Source organism: Hipposideros armiger, unplaced genomic scaffold, assembly GCF_001890085.2.
Source record: "Hipposideros armiger isolate ML-2016 unplaced genomic scaffold, ASM189008v1 scaffold_54, whole genome shotgun sequence".
NCBI classification, from domain to species: domain Eukaryota; kingdom Metazoa; phylum Chordata; class Mammalia; order Chiroptera; family Hipposideridae; genus Hipposideros; species Hipposideros armiger.
The window spans coordinates 1,632,049-1,643,205 of NW_017731404.1; the positions used below are offsets into that span (position 1 = coordinate 1,632,049).

Below are 11,157 nucleotides of genomic sequence, written 5' to 3' on the forward strand. Positions count from 1 at the left end.
AAGTCAAAGGGACTTTTAAGTATAAGCTGTATCAGTAAAGAAAAATTTAAAGAGCACAGTAATGTGTTAGTGATGTTATTAAAATTAGTTTTTAAGTGGGAAAGCTTTTAAAAGAAAAATAAAGAAATCATTAAGTCCCATTATTCCTTCGTCAAATATTTACTGAACACCTGCTATGTACTAGGTGCTGGAGATACAGTGGATAAGATAAGCAGTCTGTTTGCTTGTGAAGCTGACATCATGGTGGAGGAGTGAGACAATCAAGAAGTAAACAAAGAGATGAGCAGATAATGTTAGAGTGTTAAGGAGCGTTCTGAAGGTAAGTAAACATGTGTAGAGACAAAGAATGAATGGGGACATAGAGTTATATTGGATTGGGGGGGGTCAGGGGTGGCTTCTCTGAAGTGACATTTGAGCTGAGTCCTGAAGGAGGACAAGGAGTGGCCAACTCAGCAAGTGCAAAGGCCCTGAGGTAGGACTGGATCCGATGAGGTTAGAGGAGAACTCCAGCAATGCTTCTGACTTGTGAACTGAGGCCCATAGAGGGAAAAGGGCAGCCCAAGGCCAGAGCACTGGACATGGTGGAGCCAGGTGGGAACCTCTGCTGTCTGCCCCCAGAGGAGCAGTGTGCTGGTGCTAAGCTGCCCGTCCAGGATGGAGGCCTCTGAGCTGCTCGAAGGGCTCTGTCCATTGCTCCTTTTCTGCAATCCCCTCATGATTAGAACCGAGCATTGGAGACCTAGCCTCCAGGCTTGTGCCAGCCTCACCCTGCCAGCCAAGGCCAGCAGTACCACAGAGGGACATCTAATGGCTGCACACTCTTTACCTCTGAGTTGAAGGGTCAGCAGAATCTACAGTTTTTCTTAATGATAACAGTGGCTAGGGAAGGTGCCCGGAATAGACACTTTCCCTGCAGCATCCAGCCAACTCTTGGTAAGAGCCCTGTGAGTGATATTGTGATTCCCACTGTATGGCTGAGAACACTGAGGCGCACAGAGATGAAATACCTTGAGTCCAGAGCCTGTGTTTTTCACCCTTGCAGTCTAGACCCTGCTCTTCTAGATCTCAAGGCAAGAGCAAAGCCACCTTTTTCAAATGACAGAGGCCCAGATGGGAAAGGACAGTCCCACCTAGGCCTTCATTGTATAGACAGAAACTCTGAGGTCTGGAGAGGGAAAGAAACCATCCCCTGACTCTACAGAACCGGATCTGGAGCTGGGTCTCCCTGTGCCCAGGACCCTCCCAGCCTTATTCTTGGATTTCCCTCCACCCCCTTCTCTCCCCTCATGATGGCTTGACTAGTCTCTAGGCTGTTGCTCCAACATGCCAATCTCAGACCGGCCTCAGGACCTTTGCACTCCCTTTTCTCTCACCAGAGCTGGCCCTTCGCTTCTTTCTTCCCTTTATCGACCCCTCCATTGACAGCAGCCATGCATTCACTCTTCCTATCTTAATTTATTTTTCTGCCTAGCACTTGTCAGTCTGTCATTATAGTAAATATTTACATAGTTGTTTGTTTTCCCTCTCCCTGCCTAGAATGCCAGCTCCTTGAAGGCAGGGACTTTATTCGCAGCTGTTTCCCCATGTCCAACCCAGGGCCTGGTCCCCCATAATGCTCAATATGTGCTTATGGAATGGATGGATGGATGATGGATGGATAGATGGGTGATGAACGGATTGATGGGTGAATAGGGGAATGGATGGATGGGTAATGGATGGATGAGTGGATGAGTGGATGGATAGACATTTCTTTCAGCATCACTTCCCACCCCCAGACTCTGGGTCTCCCTCTTGGCTGTTCTGACTTGCCTCCTCTGGCTTTAAGGCTGAGCAGACAGCTCTGAGTGCTGCCACAGGATGGGCAGTAGTTGCTGCTTCTCACCCTCACCTGAGGCTGGGCAAACAAAAGCCTTCGTCCGCCCTCCCTGGCTTGGCCCCTCTATAGCCCAGGGTGGGAAGTTGCTGGCAAGTCAGCAGCTTAACTTTGCTGCAACTTTGAGGCTTAACCTGTCAAGCTGGGTTTGGAGGCTCCTGTGGTCCACAGTGGAGCTAGCTAGCATGATGGGGTGCAATGCCGGGCATGGTGGCCAAGGCACAGACAGAAGTTCCTACCTGGGTGGGTTCCAGAGGCTTCTGGAGAGAGTGCTCTTTTGGAGATGTTAGTTTCAAAGAGCCCTAGGTGCTGTTATGATCCCCATCTCATAGTGGGTAAACTGAGGCAAGGGTGGCAAAGTTAGTGGCTTAAGACTCGCTGCTGCTCTGTGGCAAAGCAGCCTGGCACTGAGGCCTGTGGGTCTGATACTGGTGCCCTTAACTGCCGCCCTCCTCCGTCCTCCAAAGTTGCCTTTTCTGATGCCTTTTGACCCACTCAGTTCAGCAACCGCGAGGCATTGACCCACTCAGTTCCACAAGGAGTTATTGTTGTTGATGTTATTTTTCACCATAAATCCCTCCTAGTCTTTTTCCCCCCGCTTTAACCTCAGCACACAGACAAACCCCACATCATAAAGGCTGAGTGGCTTCTGGAAATGAGAGCCTCATTCCATGGGCTACAGCCACATGAGCCATGTTTATTAGGCTTATTTTAAATTGCTTCCCCACCCCCCATGAAAGGCGGGAAGTCTTAAAATTACTTCTCTCCAAAAACAGCGCTCAGAGGCGCCACCCTGCCCCGGAAGCTCTCTGACCTGCCTCGCAGGGAATTATTAATTATGATTTGTCTTTATAATCATCCACTTGGAGTCTCGGGTGACACACGCTCAGACTTGTCCATTCTTTCAAAGAAGGAATCAAAGGTTCATGAAACTAAGTTATATTTAACGAGTGGAATTACTTGGGTTCAGCCCTGGATTTAATGTGTGACCTTGGGCAAATCCCATCCCTCCCTGGGCCTCTGTTTTTCTAGTTCTAGATGGAGGAGCGTGGACTAGCAGCTGACCCAGTGTCTAGACTATATATTTCCCAAATTGTGAATAATGCCAGGGGTATCTGAAATGGCTTCAGTTGTACACGGATAGGTATTTTATAAATTGGATTTTCTATTTTCACTTGTAAAATGTAATAGTGTTAGAACATTTCATTTATAAATGCAGACATTTTTGGTCATTGGGATGACTGTAGGGAGGAGGAGCTTTGCTTCATGTTGCCATTCAGGTATCCTGACTGATGAGGGCTCTGCCATCTTCAACTGGTAGCTTCCAAGGTCACCCTGAGGATGTGCATCCAGCCAGAGAGAAGAGAGGTGGCGGAGAAGGAACCCATCCGCCCAGGTTGACACACCTGTATACATTTCCCCTCACTTTCCATTGGCCTGAACTAGTCACTTGGTACCACCCAGATGCAAGGGAAATTGGGAAATGTAGTCACCTGGCTGGGCAGCTACTTATCTTCAACCTGACACTTTACACGTGAAGCATGGCTCTTTGACAGCCCCTTAGCCACCTCTGCCTCAGGAGTCTCTTTTTAAACGAATAAGTTGGGAAACAGAGCTTTGCCACCCACTTATTAATGAATTAAAATATGCTGTACAATTTCTACAAACTGGGAGGAATCATTCTACCAATATTAAGGTTTACTACACAGTAATCAAGACAGTGTAGCACTGGCAGAAAGATAGACATGGAATCAATGGAAGAGAATAGAGAACCCAGAAAGAGATCCACACACATATGCACAGCTGATTTTTGACAAGGTGAAAAGAAATTCAATGGAAGAAGGATAGCTTTTTCTGTAAACCATGCTGGGGCAATCAGATATCCATAGGCAAAAAAAAAAAAAGAACAACAACAAAAAACCCTTGACTGAAACCTCACATCTTATATAAAAATTAACTCAAGGGGTGGCCGGTTAGCTCAGGTGGTTGGGGTGAGGGCTCATGGCATCAGGGTTGCCGGTTTGATTCCCACATGGGCCAAGGAACTGCACCCTCTACAACTAGATTGAAACAACTACTTGACTTGGAACTCATAGGTCCTGGGAAAACACATTGTTTCCCAATAAAATTTCTTTAAAAAAAAAAAAAGAACTCAAAATGAATCATAGACTTAAATGTAAAACATTTATAAAACATTTATGGATTATGGAAATGTTTTATATTTAAAGAAAAGTCAATCTTTGGGCTCTAAGGCTAGGCAAAGAATGATTAAACTTGAACACCAAAAGCGTGATTCATAAAAGGAAAAATTGATAAATGGTGCCTCATCAAAATTAAAACCTTTTGCTTTGTGAAAGGTGCTTTAAGGGGATGAAAAGACAAGCCGCAGACTGGGAGAAAGTATTTGCAAACAACACATCTGACAAAGGGCTAGTGTTTAGAATGTATCAAGAACTCTCAAAACTCAGCAAGTAATAATAATAAAAAAAAACCCAGTTAGAAAATGAGCAAAAGGCAGGAACAGATGTTTTACAGAAGAGGATGCACAGATGCAAATAAGCCCACGAAAAGAGGTTCAATGTGATTAGCCATCAGGGAAAAGCAAATTAAAACCACCAGGAGCTATTACTGCTCACCTATCAGCATGACTAAAACAAAACAATGACGAGAACGCTAAATGCTGGTGAGGACTGGAGAAACTGGATCACTCACACATTCCTAAAGGGAATGTAAAATGGTACAATGTTCTGGAAAACAGTTAGGCAATTTCTTAAAAACTAACATCTGACCCAGAAATTACCCTCCTGGACATAGACATGGAAACTTATGTTCACACAGGAACCTGTCCGCAAGGGTTCATAGTAGTTTGATTCATAAGAGGCGAAAGCTGGAAGTACCCCAGATGCCTTTCAATAGTGAATAAGGAAACTGTGGTACATCCATACCGTAGAATATTGCTCAGCAATAAGAAGGAACCAAATATGGATACACACAGAAATTCGGGTGAATCTTTAGGGAACGGTGCTGAGTTAAGAAAAAAGTGTCAACCCCAAAGGGTTCCCCGTGCCATACAATTCCATTTGTATAACATTCTTGAACTCACACAGTTATAGAAATGGGGACCAGATTAGTGGCTGCTGGGGTCAGGGACACAGTTGGGGGTGGGAAAAGGGTTTGGCTGTGAAAGGGCAACCTGGGGGTCCTGGGGGTGATGGAAATGTCCTGTATCTTGCCTGTATCGATGTCAACATCCTCGTGGTGACATTGTACGATAGTTTTGCAAGATGTTGTCACTGGTAATCTGGGGAGAGGGTACATGAGATCTCTCTGTTTATTTCTTCCAACTGTTTGTGAATCTACAATAATTTCAAAATAAAAAATTTAATAAAGAACAGAAATACATTTTTTTTTTATACCCAGACACAATCTGAATGTAATTGTACCTTTGGTGACACGGAAGCACCATCAGAGCCTCAGTCATCAGACAGAGTGCGGTGGTTATGTGTGTGGCTTGACAATGGGGCGCCCTGGGTTCAAATCTCAGCCCACCAGACCACTCACCTCCCTGAGCCTCGGTTTCCACACCTGCAAGTGGCTGAACAACGAGGCGACCTACCTAGAGGTTGCGGTGGAGACTCAGTGAGATGATCCATGAAACACACAGGGCTCACTCATGTCATTGGTGCTTCTCAGTGGCAGGTGGAGGAAGGGACCTCAGGGTGTCCTCTGAGAGCGTTAGGTTGGGATCGTGACAGGCCATTCTGTGGTTTGAGGCCTTTCTACAGGAGACTGTGTCCTGCAAGGGCTGCATTGAGGTTGGTCTGGTGGGGTCTCATCTGCCCTCTGGACCCTGGTGCGTGCTTTCACAGAAGCGTCTCAGCGAGGGAAGCCATTGCCTGTGGGCCGGGTTGCTCAGGCGGATGGACGGCTCAGGGGCTAGTCTCCCTAAGGCAAGAAAGAGAGGGAACGGAACTCATGCCTACTGCATACCTACTGTGTACCTGGTGATTTACATGCTCCAACTCACTGAGTCCTCCCAACAATCTTACACACTGGGCATCATTATTATCCCTACTTTCTACCGGAGAAAACTGAGGCCCGGAGAGCTGAATGGACTTGTCCAAGATCATGCAACCCGTGGATGGTGGAGCTGAGATCTGAGCCCTGGTCTGTCTGATTTAAATCCAGTGTCATTTTCATTATGAATAATAACCTTCCTATTTATTAAGCATGTACTATGGCCAATTGCTCTGCTTAGCTCTTTACAATGGGGTATTGTTATTCCCCCCTCGCATTTTAGAGAAGAGGAAATAGGGATTAAGAGAGATGAGTTGCCGAGATAGGCAACACTTCGTGAAAAAACAGTCACCGGACAACTCTCCCTTATGCCCTGACCGCACGCTCAGCTCCAGCTTGGCCCAGCCGAGACCACTCAAACTCGGAGACCTAAATGCTGAATCAGCAAACAGCGGGTACCTTCAGATACGGTGCCTAGGCAGGCTGTGGGTATTTGAACTTGAGTCTCAGCGGGCCAGGGTCAGCTGAGACAGCCAAAGTTTCCCCCAGCGGCTTGGTGGGGCCATAGGGAGCCACAGAGAGAAACAACCCCCTCCCGCCTTGGGCCAGGCAGACAGTGTGGCAGTTGAAAGAGGCCCGAGGTGGCCGCGGTGGTGACAAGTTCCTTTTGAGTAATAACATTTACTGAAAAGCAATTCTGCTTTTAGCACCAGAAGTTCACCACCCTCGCAAGCAGGCGCCTAAGAATACCTTTGTTCAACCACAGTTCAGAGATTGACACCGATTCCTCTTTGCGTTACCTCCAGGAGAGTTTCGCATTTGGTGTGGAAGGGAAACCAAATACCGCAATTACTGGAGGAGGCGGGAGAGGCGCGGAGACGGGGGTGATGCAAGGCGGGCCAGGTGGCATCACCCAGGGTCCCCAAAGCCTCCACAGGCAGCCTCCTGTGGCCCAGCCACTCGTCTTCAGTTACTGGAAAGACATCGACAAGCTCAGAGTGAAACCGAAGGGCTGACAATTTCTCTTCCTTTTACGAGAAAAAGAAAGTGATTGTCCTTGAAGCAAGCATGGCATTGGAGACCAGGGACTGGCCCTGGCCACTGCAAATTAGAGGCAGAGCCACAGCTGTGCCAGAGGCTCCAACGTCCTTGCCTGTCACCCTCCATTAGTACCGGGGTCCTTTTGAATAGCCCCTCCTTTTGTCCATCACTGAAAATCAATACGCACATGGGAGCAGAGGGTCTTAAATGTGAGGCGATCACCTGGGCAGCTGTAGGATGGCTGAGGGTGAGGGAGAAGGCATGAGTGGGAAAAAGATATGGTGTGTCAGGCAGGGGCAGGAGGCTGCAAAGGGCAGCTCTGAGAGGCCGCCTCTCTCTGCACCTCATCCGGCCTCCTGACTCATGCCAGAGCCAGAGGCAGCCAAGGAATTAAAAAGATTCCCGCCTTGGGAGTCACACAGATATGGGTTCAAATTCCACCTCTGCCATTCAATGGCTGTGTGACCTTGGGCATGTGACTTCGCCTCTCTGATCCTCAGATTTCTCATTTCTAAGATGGGGATAGTAATAAGAAATCAGGTCCTGACCCTCTTCTACTCAAAATCCTCACATGGCTCCAATCTTACTTGGCAGGAAAACCACTCCTCCCTGTGGTTCACCAGGCTGTAGGTGATCTGCCCTCTGCTCCCCCTTATAACCTCATCTTCTTCTATCCTCTTCTCTGCCTCAGGACCTTTGCACTTGCTGTTTCCTCTGCCTGCAACATCCTTCCCCCAGATACCCCTCCTTCACCCTAATCAGCTCTCTGTTTAAATGCCCCCAGAAGGCCTGCTCTGACCTCCTTTTTTAAATTGCTCCTATTATTCCTTTACCCTGTTGTCCCTTTACCCTGCATTAAATTTTTTCTCCACCACTTGACATTATGATTTGGGGAGTTTATTACTCCCCACCCTCTAGACTATAAGCTCCAAGGGGCAGAGTTCAGTTCTGTGTTATTCTCCATGAAAGCTTTAGAGCCTGGCACATAGTAGGTGCTCACCAAATGTTTGTTGAGTGACCAAGTTCAGTGTTCTATGGTGAGGATGAAGAGTGTAGATTGTTCAGCACTAGAGCAGAGTACTTGCTCACTAAATGTTATTATCTTTTCTCCCTTTCCAGCACCCACCACGGGCCCACGTGCTCACTTGACATCCTACAACAGACGGATGGAGGCCTTTTATGGATGCAGAACCAGAGCTGGAGAGCCCAGGTGACCTGCCTCAGCTCACACAGCAAGGTGAGGCTTAGAAGTCTGGTCTGCAGGCCTCCTGGCCCCCTGGATGATGGAAGCCGTGCCTGATACAACCTGGGCCTGGCTGGTTTAGGGTCTGGCTGAGGGAAATGGCTGGTAGGGCCCTTGAGAGGGCCATGGGCAGCGGGGGAACTGGCTCTGGCTTCTAGGGTCTCTAGCCAACATCGGGCCTGGGGACCAGGGTTCACGCCCCTGTCTCGCAGTCCCGCGGTTCCCATCAAGAAGGCCTTGGGTTCCCGGAGAGGGGCTTTTTCAACTTCAGTTTCTACAAAGTTCTGTCCCAGGAAGGGCAGAGGCTTGAGGAGCTGCTGGATGTGGCTGGAGCCTCAGAGGCTAGGAGACCCTGGTGTCCTCTTTCCCTGGCGCCCAACCAGCTCTGAAGAAGAGGGACTTTCCAGAGGAGTCTGCCTCCTGGCTCCTCTGAGCCTGCCCAAGGGACCATGAGGCCCAGCCCTGCCTTGGTTTCCCTGTTTTTACTTCTTAACGAGGCCAAGGAGTCTGGGGTAAACAGCCCCAGCCTGAGGGCTGGTCTCCCCTGCGCCTGACGTGGGGATTTTGGAGCCAGAAATGCCTCTCTCAGTCTGGGGGTGAGACCTCCACCCCTGTCTCTGGGTTGAGCCGGGCCTACAGCCAGTGTAGGGTGGGCTGAGCTGTTGCCTGTGGCTTTTACCTAGAGCCGGGGGCTTTGCCTCCACGCATCAGAGCTGCGTCAGCTATACGAGGACCCCTCCCACACAGCTACAGAGAAGGGGATGCAAGCGAGACACCAGGAAGAACTGTCTTCAAACACTTTAGCACACTCCAAGGTGACCGTATCCATCAAAGCCCCGAGAGCAGACCTTGCCAACGGGCCGCCCATAGGCCAAATCCAGGCCAGGGGTTTGTTTGGTTTGGCCCTTGAAGTTTTTTTTTTTTTTTTAAATGTGAATCAGTCGCCAATATTTGAAATACCAGATCTCACATAAAATTCATTCCTCTGGCTTCTCTTGAAAAAATGGGACGATCTGGCCATCCTGACTCACGTTCCTGCAGGGCTTAGGAGGCTGGCGCGGGTCATGGGTGCCCCTTTCCGTGACCTAGAGTAGGCGCTGTTCTCCTCACCTCAGTTTCTGCTCAGCTCTCTTTCCTCTTACATGTTGCCTCCCAAGGTCTTGAAGCGTGAGTTCTAGTTCACTAGAAAAAGGGGTGGAAGAGAGAAATTCTAGGAAAGGGAAACCACATGTGTCATGGGAGTCCTCTGTTCAAGATTCATTTGACAAGTATGCGGCGAATCCGTATTGTGTACACGGGGGCATATGGCAGGAAACCAGGCAGATAAAAAGCCCTGCCCTCCTTGAGCTCATTATCTCAGCTGGATACTATTCTGGCCCCCAGGGACACTTGGCAGTGTTTGGAGGCATTTGTGGTGGCACAGCTGGGTGGGGGAGGGGACGCTAATGTCGTCTCGTGGGTAGAGGCCACAGCTGCTGCTCAACGACTCCTACCGTGCCCAGGCCAGGGGGTCTTCATGACAGAGAGTGATCTGACCCCAAGTGGCAGTAGTGCCAAGAGGGAGGAATCCGGGTTTTAGAGGAGAGGGTGAACCTGCCGAGCCACTGAATGCATCGCCTGACGTCAGGTGGGGCTGAGCGTTTTCTGATGAAAGCAATCAGAGTGTGGCCGTGGGGCCTAAGAGGGGGCACAGCTGCCCGGGCGAGGTTCCCTTTGAACAGGGACCTGAGGATGAGGAGGAGAGGGTCCTAGAAAGCTCGGGCCGCCCCGGCGGGGTGTCCCTGCATCGTTATTGCCCACTGAGCTGCACCCTCGCTCTCTCCCTCTTTCGGTCTTGCTTCAGCCTCACCACAGCTTTGCTAATGGAGCAGGGATCAGCGGGCCTGTTTCCACTTGACCGACAAAGGGCCCTGGCGGGATGTCACAGGCTCCTAAGAGGCTGACCCAGGTCACCTGACTACTTCTAGCTGATGTTCTTGGGGTACTCGGAAATGATGACATCACTGAATCACCTTCCCTCATTGAGTCTGTCAGCAAGCATCAATTAGGGGCCCGCTGTGGCCCAGGGGGACAGAACAGCGTCAGGGTAAGACGCTCAGCACCATTAACAGAGCATAGTAGGTACACAGAAAACATCGGTCAGGTGAATGCAAAAAATGAGACAACAAGCCCCATTCCATGTAAGATAATGGTCATGGCCAGCATTGAGTGCCTACTGTGTGCCAAGCCCACCCTGAGCTGTGTGTAAGGGTTTCACAGAATGGACTCCTCTCAGAGGGAGGGGCAAGGGTCACCCCCACTTGCACAGTGAGAAGACCAAGGTGCAGAGTGGGGATATCATTGCTCAAGGCCTTGTGGCAAGGAAGCAGCAGGCACTACAGCCCAGGCCTCCCGGATCTCAGGGCTGCACCCACTGCCTTGGCATTTTGTATGCTCTGACTCAGTTAATCATCCCACCAACCCTGTGAGATAGCTGGTAGCATGAGCCCATTTTACAGATGTGGTCATTGAGACTCAGAGAGGTGAAGTGACTTGCCCAAGGTCACACAGCATGTGTGTTTGAATCTATGTTCCACACTTCTCACCACCAAGCCCGGCCCTTTGTAATCCCTAGGTGCCCCTTGAGGAGAGTTAATCAGCCCTGAGGGGTTGGGGAGGGAAGGTGGGCCAGGGAGTTAAGCCCCTCAGGATCTGCAGGACCAGGCAGAAGGCTCTGGATGGGGGGGTGGGAGCAGGTGGTCCTGGGGAGCCGCCAGCCTTCCGCCCCCACATGCTGGCACAGCCGCCAGGAGTGCCTGTTGAGAGACTGCCCTGTGGCGAGTGCCAGGCTGACAATGGCTCCTTGTGTCTGCACAGGTGGTGGGAGGGGAGGCATTGTTCTCCAGGTCACCTTCCCGCCATGGCTGGCTGCGGGCGTCCCTGTCCCAGGACACTTGGCACAGGGCTGTTCCGGGTGCCTGAGGGAGGTGTGTGTGTGTGTGTG

The 11,157-nt window shown here is 49.9% G+C and overlaps 1 long non-coding RNA gene across 1 annotated transcript in view; it reads left to right on the forward strand.

The window, feature by feature from the left end:
• The first annotated feature begins 204 nt into the window (after positions 1-204).
• Positions 205-11,157, forward strand: part of LOC109381858 (uncharacterized) — a 72,637-nt gene continuing 61,684 nt past the window's right edge. Inside the window, exons 1-2 of the long non-coding RNA XR_002123829.1 lie at positions 205-319; positions 8,051-8,168. This is a non-coding gene — a long non-coding RNA (uncharacterized LOC109381858). The remainder of the gene's footprint in view (positions 320-8,050; positions 8,169-11,157) is intronic.